General features: G+C 48.9%; 1 protein-coding gene across 1 annotated transcript in view; it reads left to right on the forward strand.

Annotated features, from left to right (window-relative positions):
• XKR6 (XK related 6) overlaps positions 1-21,067 on the forward strand; it is a 142,784-nt gene that overhangs the window by 46,584 nt on the left and 75,133 nt on the right. The window lies entirely within an intron of this gene.

The raw sequence follows: 21,067 nt of genomic DNA on the forward strand, positions 1-21,067 counted from the left end.
AGGGATGGGGCATCCACAGCCTCCTTGGGCAACCTGTGCCAGTGCCTTACCACGCTGTAGATTGGACAGAGGGGGCTGTAAGTAAATTTAGGGGTCAAATAAAGATAGAAGGGGGATTGAAGATCTTCTCCAGCCATGCTGGGGCTATGTTCCTTTGCACCAACACCTACACATAGGATTCTGCTCCAGGGAAGGGAGTCCCTGGCTGCATTCGGGTGTCTATCAGCCTGCAGAGGGGACTCAGAGGTGGGCATCTGGGATTAGATGAGCATCAGCCCCTTCGTGGGCATTGCATCTGCTTGCAGTGGGGAAGCCTTGTCCACAAAGCATCTCCCATATAGAATTTAAGCAGCTCCTCTGTCTTTTCTTTTGGGGCAGTGTGCAGAGAGGATGAATCTGATGCGGGTGTTTGTGCTGTGAGGTAGTGCTCAGTGCCAGCACCTCTCACATCCCCTCTCTTGCAATGATTTCACTCTCGAAGCAGCTCTGACCAGAAGGGTTTCACCCATTTCCCTCCTTCCTTGAGGCAAAACCCCCATAAAACAAATGATCTGGCAGCTGCTCCCACTGCCAAAGTCCAGCACGCTCCTTCACGGGATTTGATACAAAATAAGGGTTACCCCATAAGAGCTACACACAACATTTATCCATGCATGGAGCAGACTCACAGCGAGGGTGGGATGGGAAGCAAGCAATACCTGAGTGGGAGTTTGTTTTTCTACCAATTCTGCATTCAGAAAGCACTGTGAGCATATAGAATGCTGAGTGACAGCACGGCCTCCGCTTTCCTTCTGCACCAGGAATTGTTTCCACTAAAAATGGGCTGGTTTGCATCTTTTTAAACGATTTTTTTTTAATATTAATTCTCTCTTTAACAGTGTTATGAAGCCTGGGTACGGTGTGTGATTATTGACATCTGCATGCGGAAAGCCAGGCCAGGCATTGTGCTTTCCTATGCTGGAGGATAAATACTGCATTTTGGATAAATACTTCACTGGAGCCTGAGATCTAACTGGAGTAGGCCTCAGTGATCCTTATGGGTCCCTTCCAACTTGAGATATTCCATGATTTTAAGTTGATCTGCCCAGTGAATCGCTGTGGTTTTGGGAACAAGGTCTGTTGCTGTAGATATTTGTGCTCTGGCACAGTGTGGTGGACTGGATTACTAAGTCCCATTTCCAGTTTGTAGATGCAGGGTCACATAAAATGGGATGTCATATGCTTCCCAAGCGGCTTCATCCCCCTTCAGTGCTGCCTCTTTCTGGCCTGGGTTTGGGGCAGATGTCCACAGACCTTTTCAGTGCTGGAAGTATTCGTGTCTAGCTAGATGCATCCTACTTAAGAGCAGGAAAAGCAAGGACAAGTCCCTTATGGGACATATAGTGGTGTAAAGCTTTACCTCATGAGCTTCTTGGTGAGGCTGACTGGTTCCAGCATCTCCTAGAAGAAGGTCCTCTTGGAAGATGTGGGAGCACGCTGCTGTGATCTGGGCACCTGAGCATGAATGTGACCATTTGGGCAGCCAGCTGTCTTCAAACGTGGATGCCTGAATAGCTTTGAGGACCCGAGCTGAAATTCATATCATGTAGGTGATGGATAAAGCACAGAGAGCACCTTATACAATGTGTTTTGGCTGTTGGCCTGTACGTTGATGGCATCACCAACATCAGCAGAGCTACCTCCATGTACTTTTCCCTACCTCTACTCACTGAAGTCTTTTGCTTCCATATTCCATATTCCATCCTTGTTCAGTGCTCATTGTGTCAGTCTTAAACCTTCATCCTCACTTAAAATAAACCACTTCCCATTGTAGGATGCGTTATCCTTTTCTTTGATACTGTATTTGGAATAGATGCACTCTCTGGAGCTTGTACTCCTCACTGTTACTTCCTTGTGTTCTCACAAGTAATTGTGAAAACCTCCCATTTGCTGATCCTGGCTGTGTTTTGGGCCTCTGGTTCCCTGCAGCCATTCTCCATTTCCATTCACAGAGGCTGTGTAGTCACCAAGCGTGGGACAGAGATCGGGCAACAGCTTCACAGAACTGTAGAATCACAGAATGTTTTGGGTTGGAAAGGACCTCAAAGATCATCTAATTCCAGCCCCCTGCTGTGGGCTGGGTGCCCCCCACCAGATCAGGCTGCCCTGGGCCCATCTATGGCCTTGAATACCTCCAGAGATGGGGCACCCGCAGCTTCTCTGGAAGGTTCCTTGCAGCCTAAGGGAACTTGTAATCCTGCAATACTTAAAAAACCTGCAATCTTGAATTCCATCAAGTGCACTTTTGGAAGGTGTTGCCTCTGCTGGTGAGCATACCTGTACACATGTTTATCAGAGGGAGGGCAGCTTCCAAAGAGCTGCTCAGCCCATCTTGAGGGCACTTCCAGCCACCATCTCTCCTGCTCTCCTGTCCTCCTTCACGTTTGTCTCAAACTGCAAATGGCAACATCCCCAGGCTCCAATGGCCTGTGGTTGTCCCCTGACCTACACGGCATTTGAAAGTAGATCTCCAAAAGCTCTTGAAGTGCTAATTTTGTTCAGACTGCTGTGTTTCTTCGGTGAGCCTTCACATCACACAGGCTTGGGAAGAAAAGCAAGGACAGCCAGATGGTAGAGTGGCTCAAAAGCCTCTTTTGTTTGTTTCTTTTGCCCTTGGAAGGAGAGGTGAAGGCGTGAGAAAGCTCCTTGTGGCATTGGCACATGAAGTTAGGAAATTAATTGCATAACTCACCTTGCCACGCTCCCAAATCCCACCTCCTGTATCACTGTATCCTAGCAAGGACCTGCCATTCCGGAGCATCATTCAGAATTTTTCTAGCTGTCACAGTGTTTTCTGTTGGTGTACTGCAGGAGATGTTCAGGAAACATTTAGATGTTGTACTGAGGGACGTGGTTTAGTGGGAAATGTTGCTGACAGGGAATGGTTGGACTGGATGATCTTGGAGGTCTTCTCCAACCTTGGTGATTCTGTTCTATGGTTCTACTTGCTGTCCAGCAGAGGATGAATTGCAGTGACTTGAAAAATAAGGAGATTGACACTAGAAGTTTTAGGGCAAATCCTGAGGACAGGTCATTGAGGAAGGGATTATCTCATTAGCTTAACCAGAGAGAAGACTTTAATAAGACATTGCATTTTGTGGCTGCTGATAGCAGCCTCAAGTGAAGGGACGCATCACACATTTTAAACCTCCTGTAGAAGAGTTTTGGCTGTGAGGATAATAGTGGCACAAGCAGAACGAAATGCAAGGAGGTACGGTGAGGCAAGTGAACTCCCATGGATAGAATCACAGAATCACAGAATCACAGAATCAATTGTAGGGGTTGGAAGGGACCTCCAGAGATCATCGAGTCCAACCCCCTGCCAAAGCAGGTTCCCTACAGCAGGTGGGCATCCAGGCAGGTCTTGAACATCTCCAGAAGCAGAGAGCATCTCATAGCAGAGAGCAAGGAAAGAAAAAGAAGAGGGTGAAGGGGGAGAAAAGGCAGTGGGATTGGAGCAGAACTGAATCCTGGAAATGCTCCAGGCTTTGGAAATCAGTAGGCTTCTGGTTCTGGATGGAACCCCTATGCAGCTTAACAAAGGCTGGAATACAAAGATATGTTAATACCTTTTCTTTGGGAGTTATTTGCCTGTGCTGTGGGCTAGGGGGCTTTACCCACAAGCTTAAAAATAGGGATAATTAGTGTAATCCCAAAGCAAGGGAGCATGTGCAGATGATAAACCTGTCTTGTCAAACCATATTGCTCACAGGGTGACACGTAAAGAGGGTATTTTTCGAATGCTGACCCCCCTAATCGTCATGCACGATGAAATAACAGAAGGTGATGTGAGCAAGGGCTGGAGGGGACAGAAACTTGTTGCCTTTCGTGAGAGGCACTCTGGGGAAGTCCTGTTGGTTCTAGGAAGCACTCTGAGGGTCAGCAACTTTTTAGACAACAGTTCTCAAAGGAAGGAGGTCAGCTTTCTGCCTAACGTAAGGCATCTTAAACTCTCTGCTGGTGCCTTCTCACTATATATGCAGACATGCAGTCCCCTGTGTGGGATCTGGAATTCCCTCTTTGTTTCACAGAGGAAGGCAGCACAGTTTCTGCAGAAAGGTGTACAACTCAGAGGTGCTCCTCCACCCTGGTCTGAAGGAGGACATCAGCAGCATCCTGGCAGCACAGTGGGCTGCTAAAAGCTACTGGGACAGCCCCAAATCCTGTGTTTGAGCCTTTCACCGTGATGGCAGGAATAGTTTTCTTCTTCGTAAATGTCAGTGGGATGAGAAAGGGGAGCAAGGGCTTTGTGATATAGAAACAAGTGCCTGCAAAGAGCCTTCATCAAGGAAGAGGAGTGCTGCAGGATCCTGCTGCTCAGCAGAACCTGGCTTCCACCGAGGTCTTTGGACACCATCCAGGATGTGTTGGAATCCATTGCAGGATCCAGCAGACAGTATATTATCTCCTTACTGGCTACATCTATACTAGCACTGTTGTCCTTGGCACAGCACCGTGTTTCACATGGGACATGGACCCACAGCCTCGTGTGCATCTACCTTCTCTATTGTGGATGCCAAGGTCGTTGAATTGCACAGACATGCATCAGAGGCTGTAGCAAGGTCTTTGCCTGTAGTTTGCTCCTGGTGCTGCAACCATCTTTACTCATGGACAGCAGGAAGCGTCAAAAAGTAGAAAAACAGAATTCATACAGAGAAGAATCCAGATTGGAAGAGGCAGGATTGGTGGTGGCTGCCTAATTCGTCATGTGTTATATCATGCCCCTACCATGTCCTGGAAGGGGCAGCCACAGTTTGGGAACGTGAAAATGGGCAGCGAATTGATCTGTGCCCAGATTATCCTATAGAAGTTCAGCATTGGCCATGACCAGCCATCAGACAGGAGATTTTAAGGCTCTTCTGGGCTGACTCCTCATCATAGCTGAGTCTTCATTAGGTCTGGGAGATGCTGCTGAAAAATTAATACTGCACTTACAGGTTTTAGTTAAGGAGTCTGCTGTGGGCAGTGACTGAACGTCCCTGCTGACGGGGCCTGAAAACCTGGAGAGCTAAGTGTTGGTTGCTGTTTATTCCTCTTTAGTTAGCATCTATATTTAATGCTTTATCTCTTTCAATGGCTTTGCAAATGTGAATGAATTAATTGCAAAGTTACTGCAGTGCACAGAACGAGTAGAGCCCTGCTGATAAGTCAGGGTGGGGAGTTCGTGTGACTGTTGAGAGGTCTGTCCCAGTGTTCGTGTTTGCTTTCTTCCTTCAAGCCTGATTGCTGCTTTCAGATGCACTTCGCTGCTGGGGGAAACCCAGGATTCAGCAAAACTCTGTTGTGAAGCATTTTTCTTAGAGAGGAAAAGCAGAACCTCTGTGCTCTAGAAAGTGCAGATACGCTGATGCATGAAATTTCCTGATTTAAAATGAGTTAACTTGTCCTTTTTTCTTTCTCTTTCTCTTTTTTGAAGAGTGATCAGACAGCATTAAGAATATACCTGACTGGGAATGTATCTCTAATTAATTGCATTGCAGCAAATGAGACCATTCCGAAAAATCCTCCGTGCACATTTTAGACCTTAATCAAGTGGTAACCTGTTTGACAGTGCATTGCAGTGAGCTAGGTAATTTCACTCTGTTGGAAGTGACTTATTCCATAGCACTGGTTAATGAATTAGGAGTTGCAGATTGTTCAGTTATCACGGTTGCTATGAGGTGTTTCTCTTTTGCAGATGTGTCTTGCTGGAAGGCAGAAGCACAGGGTGTGAGGCACTGGAAAAGAGTGGTGATGCCCTGGCACTGCTGCCAGAGCTGTGGGTGCCCCATCTCTGAAGTGCCCAAGGCCATGGATGGGCCCTGGGCAGCCTAAGCTGGTGGGGGCACCCAGCCCACGGCTGGGGTTGGGTCTGGATGGGCTTTAAGGTCCCATTCTATGATTGATTCTGTGATTGATTCTATGAGCTCCAGTCTTCTGAGTGTCTTCCTCTGTTGGGTAACTTGTTCTTGCCTACCGTACCCATCCAAAGTCTTCCTGTAATATTGGTGAGACTATGGTAGAGCAGGGAATGAATGCATGGGATAATTATTTTGCTTCCATTGGGTTAGGCTGAACTTATGGCTAGGAACATTCTTCCATCATACAAGAAATAGTGGGAGCTGTGCTTCCTTTTATTGCCATAGTGGGCTTCAATTTGCAACCTGTTTCTGCACTGGTCACCAGAGGATGATTTTGTGAGTTAGCCCTGAAGACAAATAGAGATTACCAGGCTGTATCAATTTTGCCTCTCTGAATGGACATTTCTTGCTTTCCCTAGTGACTTTGGTGGGGAACCTTACAGCATCTCCTCACGGGCTCCTTGGAGATGTAGGGCTGAGCTCTTCGTAGCTTTGCCCAGAGCTCCTCCTAGCTTTGTATCTCCATATGTTGTCCATACTCACTCCAGGATGGGTTGAAGTCAGCAGTGTATAAATTAGCATTGACAGTGTCACCTTCAGTATTACTTAATTGCAGGAAGAGTTTCAAAGTCCTCAGTCTCCCCTTGTACTTTCCTTCACTTCTTTAGCATTGCACTCAGTGATCCTTGTAAGTCCCTTCCATCTCAGGATATTCTGTAATTCTGTGTTTCTGTGATGTGGTTTCTCTGCTGCCTTAAAATCGTATGTAACAGCAGGAGTAGGAGGGAGATGCACAGTAGAAGAAATGATCCAAAACAAGAGTAGTCTCAGTGAGAGGAGAAAGAAAGAGGACCTAAATCCCAGTAACTATCAGGGGTGAGGATTAAGTGTTTGGGAAGGGATATTTGCTCATGGTTGGGTGTATTTTGCCAAGATGGGGAAGCATTTCTCCATGCAGACTGTTGGTTATCTCATATCCCATGGCTTTGCTTTTGCCTAGCTGAAAGGCTCTACCAGTTTCCCCTGCAAGCATTTCACACTCGACATACTCACTTTCCCTGATGTTTCTGCATAGCCATAGGTTCAATACACCGCTGGTCCTACTCACTCATGAACCTGCTTATGCATCCACGTGCCTTCCACAAAGATGTAGGTGGGCATGTCTACATCTGCCGCTTTGCCAAGAGAGGAGCCACCAGGCTGCCTAACCTGGGTGTGCTGTTCATGCCCCACGTCCCAGCTGTGACCTCTGAGCCAAGCAGAAACAAATCCCCGGACCCATTCTTCCTCCTGCTTCATCTTGGAATCAATCATAGAACCATTAAGGTTGGAAAGACCATTAAGATCATTTAGACCAACCACCTTCTTACCCTTTCATCCTGGCAGCAAGAATTCCTCTCCAGCTCTGCCCATTTTGCTGTGTAGGGACCACAGCCCTTTGCTGAGTGTTTTCTGTGCTGAGCCTCACGATACTCCTTTCCTGGTCCCTGCTATCCCCCTCCAAGATGCCATTAGCCTCCAGGAGGAGATCACAGAATCACAGAATGGTAGAATGGCCCAGGTTGAAAAGGACCACAATGATCATCTAGTTTCAACCCCCTGCTACGTGCAGGGTCGCCAACCACCATACCAGGCTGCCCAGCAGAGATGCCGAAGGCTTCCCAGCCTCCTGGGAGCACTGTGGCACTGGGTCCATCCCCAGCACTGAAATGCACTGACATGGCCTCACAGAGTCCTGAGAGATGCAGTGCTGGAGGGGAGCGTGGCCCGGCACGCATCAGCTGTTCCGCAGCCGTGCTTGATCCGGCATCAGGCTGGGCTAATCCCCTGTGCCTTTAAACGTGATGCACATCAAAGCCAAACAGCGTGGAGGAATTCCCCCTTCCCTCTCCCTCCTCCCCGCCCTCCCTTCCTCCTTTTTGGTTTAAAATTTTAGGAACTGGAGAGTGGATTGCAGCTGACACAGATTTGTAGTCGTCTCCATGGTGACAAAGCCGGGCTCCTTGTATGTGGAGCGTGTTCATTGTTAAGTTTCTAATTTCAGCGAGGTCGCTGGATGGCTTTTCTCCTTTTTTTTTTCCCTGCAGCTCCCAGATACCCAGGAGAGCCATGAGTGCCGCGGGTGCCCCTGCCTCCCCCTGCCTCCCCCTGCCTCCCCCTGCCTCGCCAGCCACGCTCCCTGGCTGCTTCCCTGCCATCCTTGGAGCAAACGCACTGGGAACTGACCTCCAGTTTTTGCAGCCTCGCTGCTTTTCCCCATCTGCCCGTTCTGCTCGGTATTCGGCTCACGTCCGCTCAGCAATTCCCACCACTCCCTGCATCTCCTCAGTGCTTCCTGAAGTCTCCTGTCCGTTCCATGCCGCCTCTCGCTGCTGCCAGTGGGATGCTGTGCAAAGGTGCAACAGGCTCTGCTGGCTGCTCACACCACAAAGAACCCCCCTGTACACCTGGCCTGGCAAATTCTGGCCAAGGCATGCAGCACAGCACACATCATGCATTGGGCAGAAGTGAGGTGCACTCTGGTTTCATGGGCTTTGTAGCAGCACTGGTGTTTCACAAGTTTTTGACCATTCAGTTTGACCTTCCTTGCGCATCTTGAGTGAACAGCAGCCTGCATGCAGACTTCTAAAAAGCAATGTTTTAAGTTAGGTGGAATTGGATGTTCCTGAATTGCCCCCTCAAGTCGTACTCTGAAGGGTGGCAGGGAGAGAGGTGCTTTCTCTTCTGCTGTTGTTGGGCTCTGAAGGAGTTGAACTCAGCAACTCTTAGAGGCTCCTTCCAGCTCATAGAATCATAGAATCCCAACGTTGGAAAGGACCAACAAGGTCATCTAGTCCAGCCAACCTCCTATCACTGTTACTACAAACCAAGATACTAAACCATGCCTCATAGCTCAAGATATTCTATAACTTTATGATTCTATGAAATACTGCATCTCCAAGGGTACTTAAAAGCAGGCAGGATGGTTGTGCAAGGCTTTGCTGGATGGGTGGAGGCAACCTGCTACAGTTTCTCTGTGTCTTGTACTGGGGATGGTCACTGCCTGGGAATTCTCTGGGTCAATGGGAGTTTCAAACAAAACCATGCCACAAACTTCAGTAACTCTTGGTGATGTGGATCACTGGTTTCCCAAAAGTGAAGCTTGTACCTTGGCTCATGTTTAGTTTGCAGTAGGGGTGCTTATGTGGTCAAGAGGAACTTGGGATAGAAGGTGGCTGAGTGGCACGTTGGCATGCTGGCCATGATTTGCCCAATGTGTCCCTGCTGCATCTATCATAGGATCATAGAATCAAAGAATCATAGAATGGCTTGGGTTGAAAGGGACCTGTAAGATCACCTAGTTCCACAAACAGGGTTGCCAACCATTAGACCAGGTTTCCCAGAGCCCCATCTAGCCTGGCCTTGGACACCTCTAGGTCATTTGTGATCAGAGAGCAGATGTGTCAACCTGTGCTCTTTAGTGGCTCAAGTCAGGGTGTTCTTGTAGCATTGATTTGAGGCATCCTGTTGTATCTCCAGAAAAAAACTCAAAACAAACTGGTCATTTGATATGGAAGAGGTGATGAGCCTTCCTCTGAACACTGCCTTCTTCATCACTTGATATTTGTCCAGCACAAAACCCTCCTTCTTCATAGCAAAATGAAAACCCTTGTTTGACCCATGGGACAAGAAGTCTGCTACAACCTGCAAAGCAGATTGTTCCAAAGAAGCACCATCTCACCTCTTGCTGCCTTTTGTTCCCAGCATAAGACCCTTCCATTGAGTAGTTGATAGGTTTAACTTCATCCCGGTTTCATGAGTGCTTTGCTACACATCTGTGTTTGAATACCTTGAAAGACTGAAGAATAGTGGCCAATATCACTCTGCTTTAAGCCCACAAAACCGAACATGCTGTTTTTGCAACAACAGCCAGAATGTTGGTGTCCTTTTTGGGGTTGCATGGTGGCAAAGGGGAAGATGAGATGGTACATTTGAACTGCTGTGTCCGTGTGCTGCCTTTAAATGCCCTGCATCATCTGGTCAGTCAGTAGCCTGGCTGAAAACCTCATGGGTGTGCTAATTGAATCAAACCCCTCCGTAGAAAGCATTGGGCTGTTAAGGTCAAGCGCAATGAAACACGCAGCCATAATTGAGGTATTCGTTCATTCATGTGCATGCTGGAAGAAAGGCTTGTCTGATTGATGTACCTACTGATGCGCTCCTTGAGGAAGGATTTGCCTGACATTTCAGACCCAACTGAGTTGGTTGGGAAGGTCTTCATGCTTCCCATGCACAAAAATGCAATGGTATTTCTGCGCCGTTCCCTCTCCTCTCGTTGAAGGGCATCTTATTCCTGCTATTGGTTGTTCTTGAGAACCAAATGTGAGCTTTCTCTCACTATGTGACATTAAGGCACAAGGCAGTGCCACCTCCAGCAGCACTCCACTTCAGTTCCTTACTTTAGCACTGTAGGAAAGGATGGGTTTGGAGTTGGACAGGCTGCACTGATCCTCTCTGATTCACCCAAGAAAGCAATTTATCCATCCATTTTCAGTACGTGGCCATTTTCCTGTGATTCTTGGACTTTTGAAATGGATGGAGAGCAGTTCCTTGGGTTTTTCTTAGTGGACAGAATGGGACAGTTGACCACAAGAGAGGCAAGAAGGCTCCCTGCCATTCTTGGAGTTTTACAGGAGGTGAGAGACTTTAGGTGGATCAACCTGTGCAGGAACAGTTATGTATTCTAGCATATTGTGGTTCTTTGGGTGAGAAAACATCGTGTTTCTGAGCTGTGTGAGTGAGTCCAGGAGAGGGAAATAAATGGACTGCAGCCTTGGGGTCTCCTCTGTGAGGGAAAGGAAGAGACCCTCAGAAGTGGGGATTGGAATGGACTGCCCAGGGAGCTGGTGGAGTCACCGAGCCTGGGGGTGTTCAAGGAAAGGCTGGATGTTGTGTTGAGGGACATGGTTTAGTGGGAGCTATTGGGAATAGGTGAACAGTTGGACTGGGTGATCTTTTAGGTCTTTTCCAACCTTGGTGATTCTATGATTCTATGATTCTAAGTGCAGAAAACCTAGCAAGGTGGAAAGGGCTCCTTCTGCTCCTGGAGAGTGAGGAGGGTTTGCTCAACCACCATGAGAAAAACCAGAACTCAGCGGGAACCTGGCCACTGAATCCTGCCTAAGGCATGAGTGGGGTCATCACCTCTGTCAGCAAACATCTGGGAGGGGAGGCAGTAAAACTACAGCAGTGATCGGCCATCCAACACCGCTCGTTGGCCATGTGATTCCCTGCCATCTCCGTGCTCCTTCATGGTGCCGTGCTGGTGAGGAGAAGTGCCAGGCTGGGGTCCTTCTGGGATGGGGTGCAGTGTGAATTCAAGCTCTGTCAGCATGCAGGATTGAGAGGTGGTTATGGGGGATGGGTTGAGATCATGTCAGGGATCTCAGAAGGCTTGAGGTGAGATCCTTCCCTACTCGCAGCACTCAGATGTGAAGCCACCCGAGTGGTGAGAGGCTGTTTTACATCTGTTATTGTTTTGCTTTTGTTTTTGCAGTGCAGCTGGAACTGAGATTGGATAAAAGCCGGCTTTCCACCAGCAGAAAGCCGGAGATCTTGTCCATTTACTGCCAGAGTTTGTCCTTTTCCCAGTACTCATAGGTTACAAAAAGGTCATATTGTAAGGACAAATCCAGTCTCCAGTCTTAGAGGAGGACTGTTATTACTCTGAAGTGAAAACAATAAAATCAAATAATGCCAGGCTTTGCCGTAGTCCCTTCTGCACAGAGAGCTCTGTAGGCTTTGCTCCCTCCTTAGGAAGGAAATTACAGTCTAGGGGTTAGCTCTTCTGCCTCAGTCATTTCTCAGAGTTGATTTTGGCTTTGCTGTGGAAGATCTGCTCACATTTTTTTGTTTGCTTGCTGACATTTTAATGAAAATATTTTATTTCATGCCTATAGTACTTACAAAAATAATTGGGAGGGAAGGTAAGGGGATAGCTTTTCATCAAATATCTCATTTTCCTAAAGAGCCTTGCTCAAAAATATATATATTTTTCTGAGAAATGTCATGATCTTGAGGAGCTAAGAGTGAACACAGCTGCTTCATCAGGACAATGGAGAGAAGTGGAAGCATAAAGGCTTTGCACAACTTCAGTGCCCCCAAAACAAAAAGCTCCAACTCTACTCCTCTGTGGAACCTGAATGTTGCCCATCCCAGGAGGCCTCTTGAGGCCAGGCACTGCCCACAGAACCTGCTGATGCTCTTTGGCATCCTCTTGCACGTGTTGGCACTGCCACCATGACGTGCTGCAAAATGCACTCGTCTTACAAGCTGAAAAGGATGTGCTGGCTAGAGAGGGGGATCCAAGCACAAAGGTTTGATCTGTCACACATTCAGATGGACAAAGTGATTTCTGTTAGCCCTGCAAACAGAATATTGGCCTCCAGATCTGGCTTCAGCACTGCCACGATGTGGAAGTGAATCATAGACTCAGAGAATGGCCTGGGTTGAAAAGGACCACAATGCTCATCCAGTTCCAACCCCCTGCTGTGTGCAGGTCGCCAACCAGCAGACCAGGCTGCCCAGAGCCACATCCAGCCTGGCCTTGAAAGCTGATCCTGTGATAGCAGAAAACAGGACAGCGTGAGGGGGGTTGTCTGTATCACCCTAAATTCATCACGGAGAGGGATAGTGGGAGGGTTGTAAGGAACCAGCTGGAAGCACCCCATCTCCCCATGGGTTTGGAGCACCAGTAAGGAGTGCTCTAAGCCTGGTGGCTGGGGTCTCTCCCTTTTTTTGGACACTGTAAGGAGACCTGGGAGTGGCTGAGATCCCACACTGCACAGACACAACCTGGCTGAAACCACACTGGCACAGCTACCACCTCCAAGCAGCTGAGAGGGGAGGGACTAATTAACCTGCCTTATTAGCAGCGCGCTAATAAATCTGCTAGCATCCCCAAAGGTTTGCAGAATTAATCACACTTGGAGTGACAATGACCAAAGAGTAAACAGAAGGAAAGAGCTGTCCCACACATCATCTTGATGCTCCCCTTCACATGGAGCGGGGTTACAATAGTCCCAAATACCTTTATCCTGGTATTGAAGGTGCTGCCCATCCTTACAAGGCAGTTGCTGCTCTGAAGGAATACTGCAGCCCAACAGAGGAATCATTTTGCATCTTTTCTAGCTTATTGCTTGCAAGAAGAACATGGGAGCAGCCTCAAACTGTGGGGTTTGGCAGAACAAAGCTCATGCACGGTCGGTGTGTGAAAGTGGAGATAGGCTGTCCTGAGATGTTCTGCTCTCAATGTGTGCACCAGGTCTGCATTGAGAGAGGTCCAGCAATTGCTTTGGCTATGCCTGCATGCACTGGAGATTTTCAGCGTTGCTGCTCGTAATTAAGTTAAAGCAATGCTGCAATGGTGATATTGCAATATGTGTGTTCCCAGCTCTGTTAAGCATCCTTTGAAACCACAGCCAGCGAGGTGCTGGTACTGGTGGCTGCAATTTGATTTGGGAGGAGGATGCTGTGCAAGGAAATCCAACCCTTTCCAACCTGAGGATCAGATCAAACACTCTGCTTTCCATTCTGCTAAATGCACTAAGTGCTAATTTTGTATTCTATTTTTTTTTCCTCTGCTCCGTGCACTTAAAATAGTTTGCCTCCTCTGGCTATCCTTGGGAACTCTTCAAGGAGGTTAAAAATACAAACGTGAAAGCTGTAATAATAAATGTCCCCTCAGGATTGATTCGAAGCCTTTCAGATGTGTTGCAGAGCCAAGGCAGAAGACCACAGAACTAAAGCTGTAGCGTGCACACGGCCAAAGCTCTCATTGCAGAACCAGAGGATGTGAATAACGAGTTGCGTGATGAAGCGTGCCGAATAATGCTTTATTTCCTAGGAGCTGTTCTGCTTCTGGCCTTGCGCATGCCTGCACACACGTGTGTGCAGTTATTCAGAAGAAGGGAGGGCAGTGAGCTCTATGCAGATAACATTGGCCTAGGGCAATGGGCACTAACCCTGACTGTTCCAGTCACACCCTGGGGGTTGGCAAGAGCCACGGTGCTCATGCATTGCACAGAGCCAAACCAGTGGTTGAGAGCCCTATGCCTGTGTCTTCTCGCTAACAAACCAAACAGGGCAGGAGCACGATGCTCCATGCTGGCCCACGGTCACCCACAGCACACCACTATCGCATCGTCACAGCCCAACGCATGGTTTTGGCCCAGGCCAACTCCATTTCTCCCAGACGGTATGTGGGCATGCTTCAGGGTTTAGCGTGGATGCCTTGAGGTGGGCACAGAGCCACCCTGTTTGGGAGGATGGGCAAGGTTTGCCATATGGATGTGAGCTGTGCCGTGCTGCTTGCCCTCAGAGAACTGGCAGTGACCCATTTGATTTCCCAGCATGGACGTGGGCTGCGTGTCCTGCAGGTGCTGCGTTTGTGCATTGCATCATCAGGCTGTGAAGGCTAAGCTGCTCTTCGCCACGTTTCCAACTTTGCCTTGAATGCCTGCAGGGATGGGGCATCCACAGCCTCCTTGGGCAACCTGTGCCAGTGCCTCACCGCTCTCTGAGTGAAAAACTTCCTCCTAAGATCCAACCTAAACCTCCCCTGTCTCAGTTTAAAACCATTCCCCCAATATTCAGCATTGTGATTGCTGCGTGACTTCAGAGTCAGAGTGGGAATTCCACATTCCCACCAAGGTGACATGGCCATACGAATGCTGCAGGTAGCCTGGCTCACACCTAGTGTGTTGCAGACCCCACAGCTCCTAAATGACCCCATCTTCCAGCCTTCCCAGCTTTATTTGTCAACCAAAATCACTCATTTAAGTGGGGGACTGTTCCCCAGTGCTGGCCACAGGGGGCCCTTCTGAACGTGCTCAGTGTTCATCTGCATAAGGTGGATGAACAGCCCTGCTGAATTAATAAAGAGCAGAGCTTTGCAGCTCCAAGTGGCATTGATGCTAATGCAAAATGGCATAAAGTGGAGTGGGAAGAGAGCACCGTCTTTGCAGAGAAGCTTCACCTGGTGGGAGCAGAGGCAGGAACTGACCTTGAAGAAAACTCAGCTCAAATACGTGTATCTGTGAGCAACTCGCAATGACTGCACTGGTGTTTGGTATCGGTGTTGGCAGTGCATTCAGTTTGGGCACTGTGATGGAGTGGAAGATACTGCCGATTCTCCAAGCCTTCAGACTCATTAGCATCAGCCTCACGGACCTCACCTCTTGCCCACCCCACTGTGGGCAGCTCCATGTGCCAGATTATGGGGATCACTGATGCAGGGGACATTTTCTTCTTCTGTCCACTCATCGAAGGAGCATTGCCTATTCCCTGTCTCCCCATCAGTCCTAAACTGCTCCTAGCCAGACACTCATTGCTCGAAGCTGTGTTTGATTTAACCAGAGGCAAGTTACCACTGCACTCATCAGTCAGTGCTTGACACCATCAAGGCCTGAGAGATAAAGGAGCGAATTAAAAGGGAAAGGAATAAAAGAGAGAGAAAAAGAGAAAAAAAAAAAGTCCTCTCCCTTAAGATCTGATTTCATGTTTTCTCTTTGGAGTGAGCATCAGCAGCTGATCGGCAGTGTCTGCTCTTTTCACTCCCTTTTAAAGGCCCATTCGCTGATAGCTGACACCAAAAACATCTACTGTTCCTGAAGTATTTCCCTGTGTCAGAAGCATTTCCAACACAGCAAACACATGGCTTCTTGCTTCATGAGGCGGTTGCTGGAGACCTAACTTTGATTGCTGATGGGCACAATCTGAGACATGGCTTTGCCAGAGGTTGCACAGCCCCTTCTTCTCAAAGCAGAGGCAGCCTCAGCTGTGTGTGCAAACCGTGGTTTCCCCAGATGCAGCTACATCCTCCTGCACCTGTTTGCCATGTGGTGATGCAGATGGAAGTAAGGATCAGTCTTTAAAAGTCTGTTGGCACCGTTGGGCATTTATGAGTGATGACCTGACTGTTTAGGGGTCAGGGTGCTTCGTTATCCCTGCTGTGATCAAAAACACCTTGGGAAGGTTGTTGGGGACTTTTTGTTTCATGTTTTGATATAAAAATGGATATGAGATTCCAAACAATGCCATCTGACATTCAGGCTCCTCTGGCCCTTCCACTGAGGGCTGCATTTGGCTCTGCTGCACCTCTGGAGCCACGAAGCAAAACATGAATTATGGAATCATAGAATGGTTTGATTGGGAATGGACCCTTGAAGGCCATCTGTCCCACTCCCTGCACTGAACAGGGACACCCACAGCTCCATCAGTGCTCACAGCCCCATCCAGCCTGACCTTGGCTGTCTGCAGGGATGGGGCATCCACCTCATCTCTGTGCAACCTGTGCCAGTGCTTGTACACAGTGTTCCAGTATTTGTCCACATGTAGGCTGCTAGTGTCATTCATAGTATCTGAACATCCTGGCAGGGGCTGCTGTGCAGGCTGGAGCAGCAGCTAGAGGCCAGGTGGGGCAACCTGGGTCACCAACCCCTCTTCCTTCACTATGGTGAGGGCTTGGGCACACAAATAACATGGAGATAGCTACAACATGAATATAGATTTCTGGATCCACACCCAACCCCTGACTCTGGGGACTGATTCAGTTCACTGGAAAGGATGCAGTGCAGTTTGAGATGGCCCGGGGTTCTCACCTGGCCACAAGGTGTTGCTTCAGAAGGTTACAGCACATGTGAGCATCAGGAATCCTCCAGAACGTCTCCTGCATCTGGAGACAGCTGCTGACAAGAAAGCAAACTTCTAATGGGAACTCTGCAGAGTAGAGCAATGTGCATTTCTTTGGCAATGCTTGGGAAGGGATCCTGCAACAAGGCTGGATTTTCTGCATGATGTGCCCTGCCTGCAACCATGTGAGACCCAGCATGGGGCTGAGCAGCCATCAGACAGCCCAGCCCTGAAGCCACCAGCAGTTGTACAGTGTTATACAGCACCATCAGATCTTCTCTAGGCATATAAGCAGAGGAGAACAGGACCTGATTTGTTGGGCTCCTAATGCTGAGCGTTCTCAGGCTCTGGGCTTCAGAAGTCTTTCTTGCACTTGCTTGGAATTCAATCAAGGCTGCCAGGCTGATAGCATCAGGCATCAGCCCGTATCTTGTGGCAGCAATCACAAAACATCATGAAGATATTAATTTAATAATAGTTCATATGAGCTGTTTGGGTTTCTGTCTCCAAGATAAAACACTTGGACGATACAGATCCTGCTCCTGAGGGATTCTGAGTTCTCAGAGTTGTAAAGTAACATGTAAGCAAGCAAGAACTTTGTATTTTTGAAGAAATAATGCAATCTCAGGACCCAACCACAAGCGTCTCTGTGACAGCAGAGCATTCCTACGCGTGGTCTTTGGTAGAGCTGGAGCTGAGTGTTTATTCATCATTATTCCTCCAGCCATAGCAGCTGGCTCCAGGCTGGGCACTCTTGGCAGCTCCTCGTAGCCACTGCTTTTTCTATCCCAGTATCTCCTTGTTAGAACAGCATTTGGGTTTGTTCCTCCTACCATGCCTTGCACACAGTGCCAGCCCACTACCTGATAAACTCAGCGCGCTGCTGCCAATCCTCTGATACTCCAGAAGCAAGCGCCTCTGTTTCTACTAACACAGGCAACTTGATTTGTAAACAGACACTTAAGTGGGTGTTTTTAGCAGTATAGCAGATGGTCAATACATCTGCCTTGTCTCCCTCCTCTGCATTCAACTCCCCTCCTCTACAATTACAGTTTCTTACCGGTTTTCTCCGTAATGTGCGTTTGTTTGGGGGGGAAAAAAAAAAAAGAAATAAGAAAAAAAAGCAAAAAAGCAAAGCGTTGCAAGAGAGGGGAAAATTGCTCAGTGAATTTCAAGAGAAAGAAAAAAAATTGGATGGCAACCTCAAACGTTACCTTAAAAGCACCGTGAGAGCAACCCACACAGCCTCGCTTCTTTGCTTGACTTTCCCCGCTTGAGTAACCTCTGGATCTCAATGGGGCTGCTTGTGTGGGTAGAGCGCAACGCAGGGACCGGCACTTCTCACGCACAGCAGTTCGTGACTAATGCTACAATACGCGTCGAAAGCATTCATTTTCCTCTCTGCTTGACGTCGTTAGTCACCGCTATTTAGGCAGGTGCTTCCCTGATTTCTGCATCCAGGCGTGGAAATGAGGTGAGGGAATGATGTGGATCACCCTCCAGAGGGGTTGGTCCAGTGGAGCCGGGCTTTTGGTGGGTGTTTCTCTTTTGCTGTTGTCTGTCTGTCTTGTGCTAGAAAGCAGAAGGTGACCGAAATGGAGCTATTGGATTAGGGCTGTCTGGAAAGGATGAGCAGGGAAGTGGTGGAGTCACTGTCCCTGGTGGGGGACAAAAAACATGTAGATGTGACACTGAGGGATGTGGTTTAGTTGGCAGTATTGGCTGTACATGAGTGGTCGGTCTAGGTGATCTTAGAGGTCTTTTCCAACCTTGGTGATTCTATGATTCTGTGGCTGCCAATGGGGTAAGAAGAGCACGGGTCACACGCTGATATCTACATATCCCATAACACAGAGACCCGAGGCTGAGCATGGTGAGGTGTTGGAGCCCCCTGAACACAGCGCGTGGCTCCTGTCCATCACTTGGCCTTGTTTCACTCACAATTTTTGGGAGTGAGCGTAGGACACGGTTTTGTTGATACACATGAGGTGTGATGCCATCAGTGCCAAGTGTTCTACGTCCAGGAATCGATGTAAAATCTGGAGATATGAAGGATGATTGCAGCGTTAATTGTGGTTCCTTTTACATGCCATGTAACTCTTGTTTGCTGGCCAAAGCCTTGTTGCGTAGGGGTGGCCGTGGCTCATGCTGCCTGCCCGTACCTCTGGCCTCCATCCACGGCTATCAGAGGGCCCTGTGCAATAGCCAGAGCTTGTGCTTCTGTTCCCTGGCCCCGAGCCCAGCCGATTTCCCTCCCCGGCCCTCCTTTCCATGAATGAAGTGAAGGGATTTGGCTGTGTGCCCGAACCCTCTGGGCTTTTATCAATGGGATCAACAGTTTTTCAGCTCCTTGTTGATGAGTCATAGCGAGATCCCGTTGCTGTTCGTTAATACCTCGTGGTGCAGGTCAGCCCACCTGGCTGTGATTTTCCTGGCATGGAAGGGCTTTGGGTTTGCATGGAGCCCCATGCACAGCCCCTTTGGTTGTATACATGTGTGTACACACAGCCTTCCAGCCCCTTGCACTCAGGCGTGCAAACAGACTGTTCACACTTGAGCACCAACCTGGCCATGTGTGTGCTCACACCACTGCATGAGCACACGGTGCACACATTTGCAATAAAAACCTTGCATGTACCCAGTCATGCACACTAAGATACATGCATACACACACTTGCATGCTCAAGCTTACCGTGAGCACAAGCATGTGGGACAGCTCGCATGACTGGAATGTTGTCATGGAGGGCTATGTGCTTTTTAGGAAAGATCGGCCGGCAAGGCGGGGTGGGGGAGTTGCTCTTTATGTAAGAGAGCAGCTTGAATGTATTGAACTCCACCTGGGGGAGAGTGGTGTAGCAGTGGAGAGCTTGTGGGTAAGAATCAAGGGGCGGGCTGGTATGGCTGACACCATTGTGGGTGTGTGCTACAGGCCCCCTGATCAGGAGGAGGAGGTTGATGAGGCCTTCCACAAACAGTTGGAAGCAGCGTCACGATCCCAGGCGCTGGTGCTTATGGGGGACTTCAATCATCCAGATATTTGCTGGAAAAGCAATGTGGCCAGGCATGTGCGGTCCAGACGGTTCCTGCAATGTGTTGAAGACAACTTCCTGATGCAGGTGGTTGAGGAATTGACGAGGAGAGGGGTACTGCTGGACCTTATTCTCACTAATAGAGAAGGGCTTGTCAGGGAAGTAAAGGTCGGGGGCAGCTTGGGTTGTAGTGACCACGAGATGGTGGAGTTCAAGATCCTGAGTGGAAGAAGTAAGCAAAAAGTAGGATTGCTCTCCTGGACTTTAGGAGAGCCAACTTTGATCTCTTTCGGGGCCTACTTGGAGCTGTCTCATGGGCTAGGGTGTTGGAAGGCAAGGGGGCCTGTGAGAGCTGGTCGGCATTTAAGCAGCTCTTCTTCCAAGCTCAGGATCGGTGCGTCCCTGTGAGGAAGAAATCGGGAAAGGGTGGCAGGAGAGCTGTGTGGATGAGCAAGGAGCTCGTGCACAAACTCAAAGGAAAGAAGAAGGCCCATGAAATGTGGAAAAAGGGTCTGACTACTTGGGAAGAATACAGGAATGTTGTCAGGGTCTGCAGGGATGCGACAAGGAAGGCTAAAGCCCGCCTGGAATTAAATCTGGCAAAGGGGATAAAGGATAATAAAAAAGGTTTTTTCAAGTACATTAACAGTAAAAGGAAGACTAGGGAGAATGTGGCTCCCCTGCTAAGTGACGGGGGTGTTCTGGTAACGGGGGATGCTGAGAAGGCGGAGATACTGAATGCCTTCTTTGCTTCTGTCTTCAGTGGAAAAGCTCCCCCTCGGGAATCTGAGACCCTGGAGATTAGTGAGAGGATCTGGGGAATGGAAGACCCCCCTTCTGTCAGGGAAGAGGTGGTCCGGGAGCGCCTAGGCAACATCAATGTTCAGAAATCCATGGGACCCGATGGGATTCATCCACGGGTGCTGAAGGAGCTGGCAGAGGTGATTGCTGAACCGCTTTCGGTCATCTTTGAGAAGTCTTGGAAGACGGGGAAGGTGCCTGAAGACTGGAAGATAGCCAACGTCACCCCGGTCTTCAAAAAAGGCAAGAAGGAAGAGCCAGGCAATTATAGGCCAGTCAGCCTCACCTCTGTCCCTGGAAAGGTGATGGAACAGCTTGTACTGGATGTCATCTCCAGACAACTGGAAGAAGAGGAGGTTATCAGGAGTAGTCAGCACGGGTTCACAAGGGGGAGGTCGTGCTTGACCAACCTGGTAGCCTTCTATGATGTTGTCTCTGGCTGGGTGGATAGGGGGAGAGCAGTGGATGTAGTCTACCTTGATTTCAGCAAGGCATTTGATACTGTCCCCCATGACGTCCTTATAACAAAGCTGAGGAAGTGTGGGATAGACGAGTGGACAGTGAGGTGGGTTGAGAACTGGCTGACTGGCAGAGCACAGAGGGTCGTTGTTGGTGGTGCAGAGTCCGGTTGGAGGCCTGTAACTAGCGGTGTTCCTCAGGGGTCTGTGCTGGGTCCGGTCTTGTTCA

Source organism: Lagopus leucura, unplaced genomic scaffold, assembly GCF_019238085.1.
Source record: "Lagopus leucura isolate 7727_CA_CO unplaced genomic scaffold, USGS_WTPT01 Super-Scaffold_100038, whole genome shotgun sequence".
NCBI classification, from domain to species: domain Eukaryota; kingdom Metazoa; phylum Chordata; class Aves; order Galliformes; family Phasianidae; genus Lagopus; species Lagopus leucura.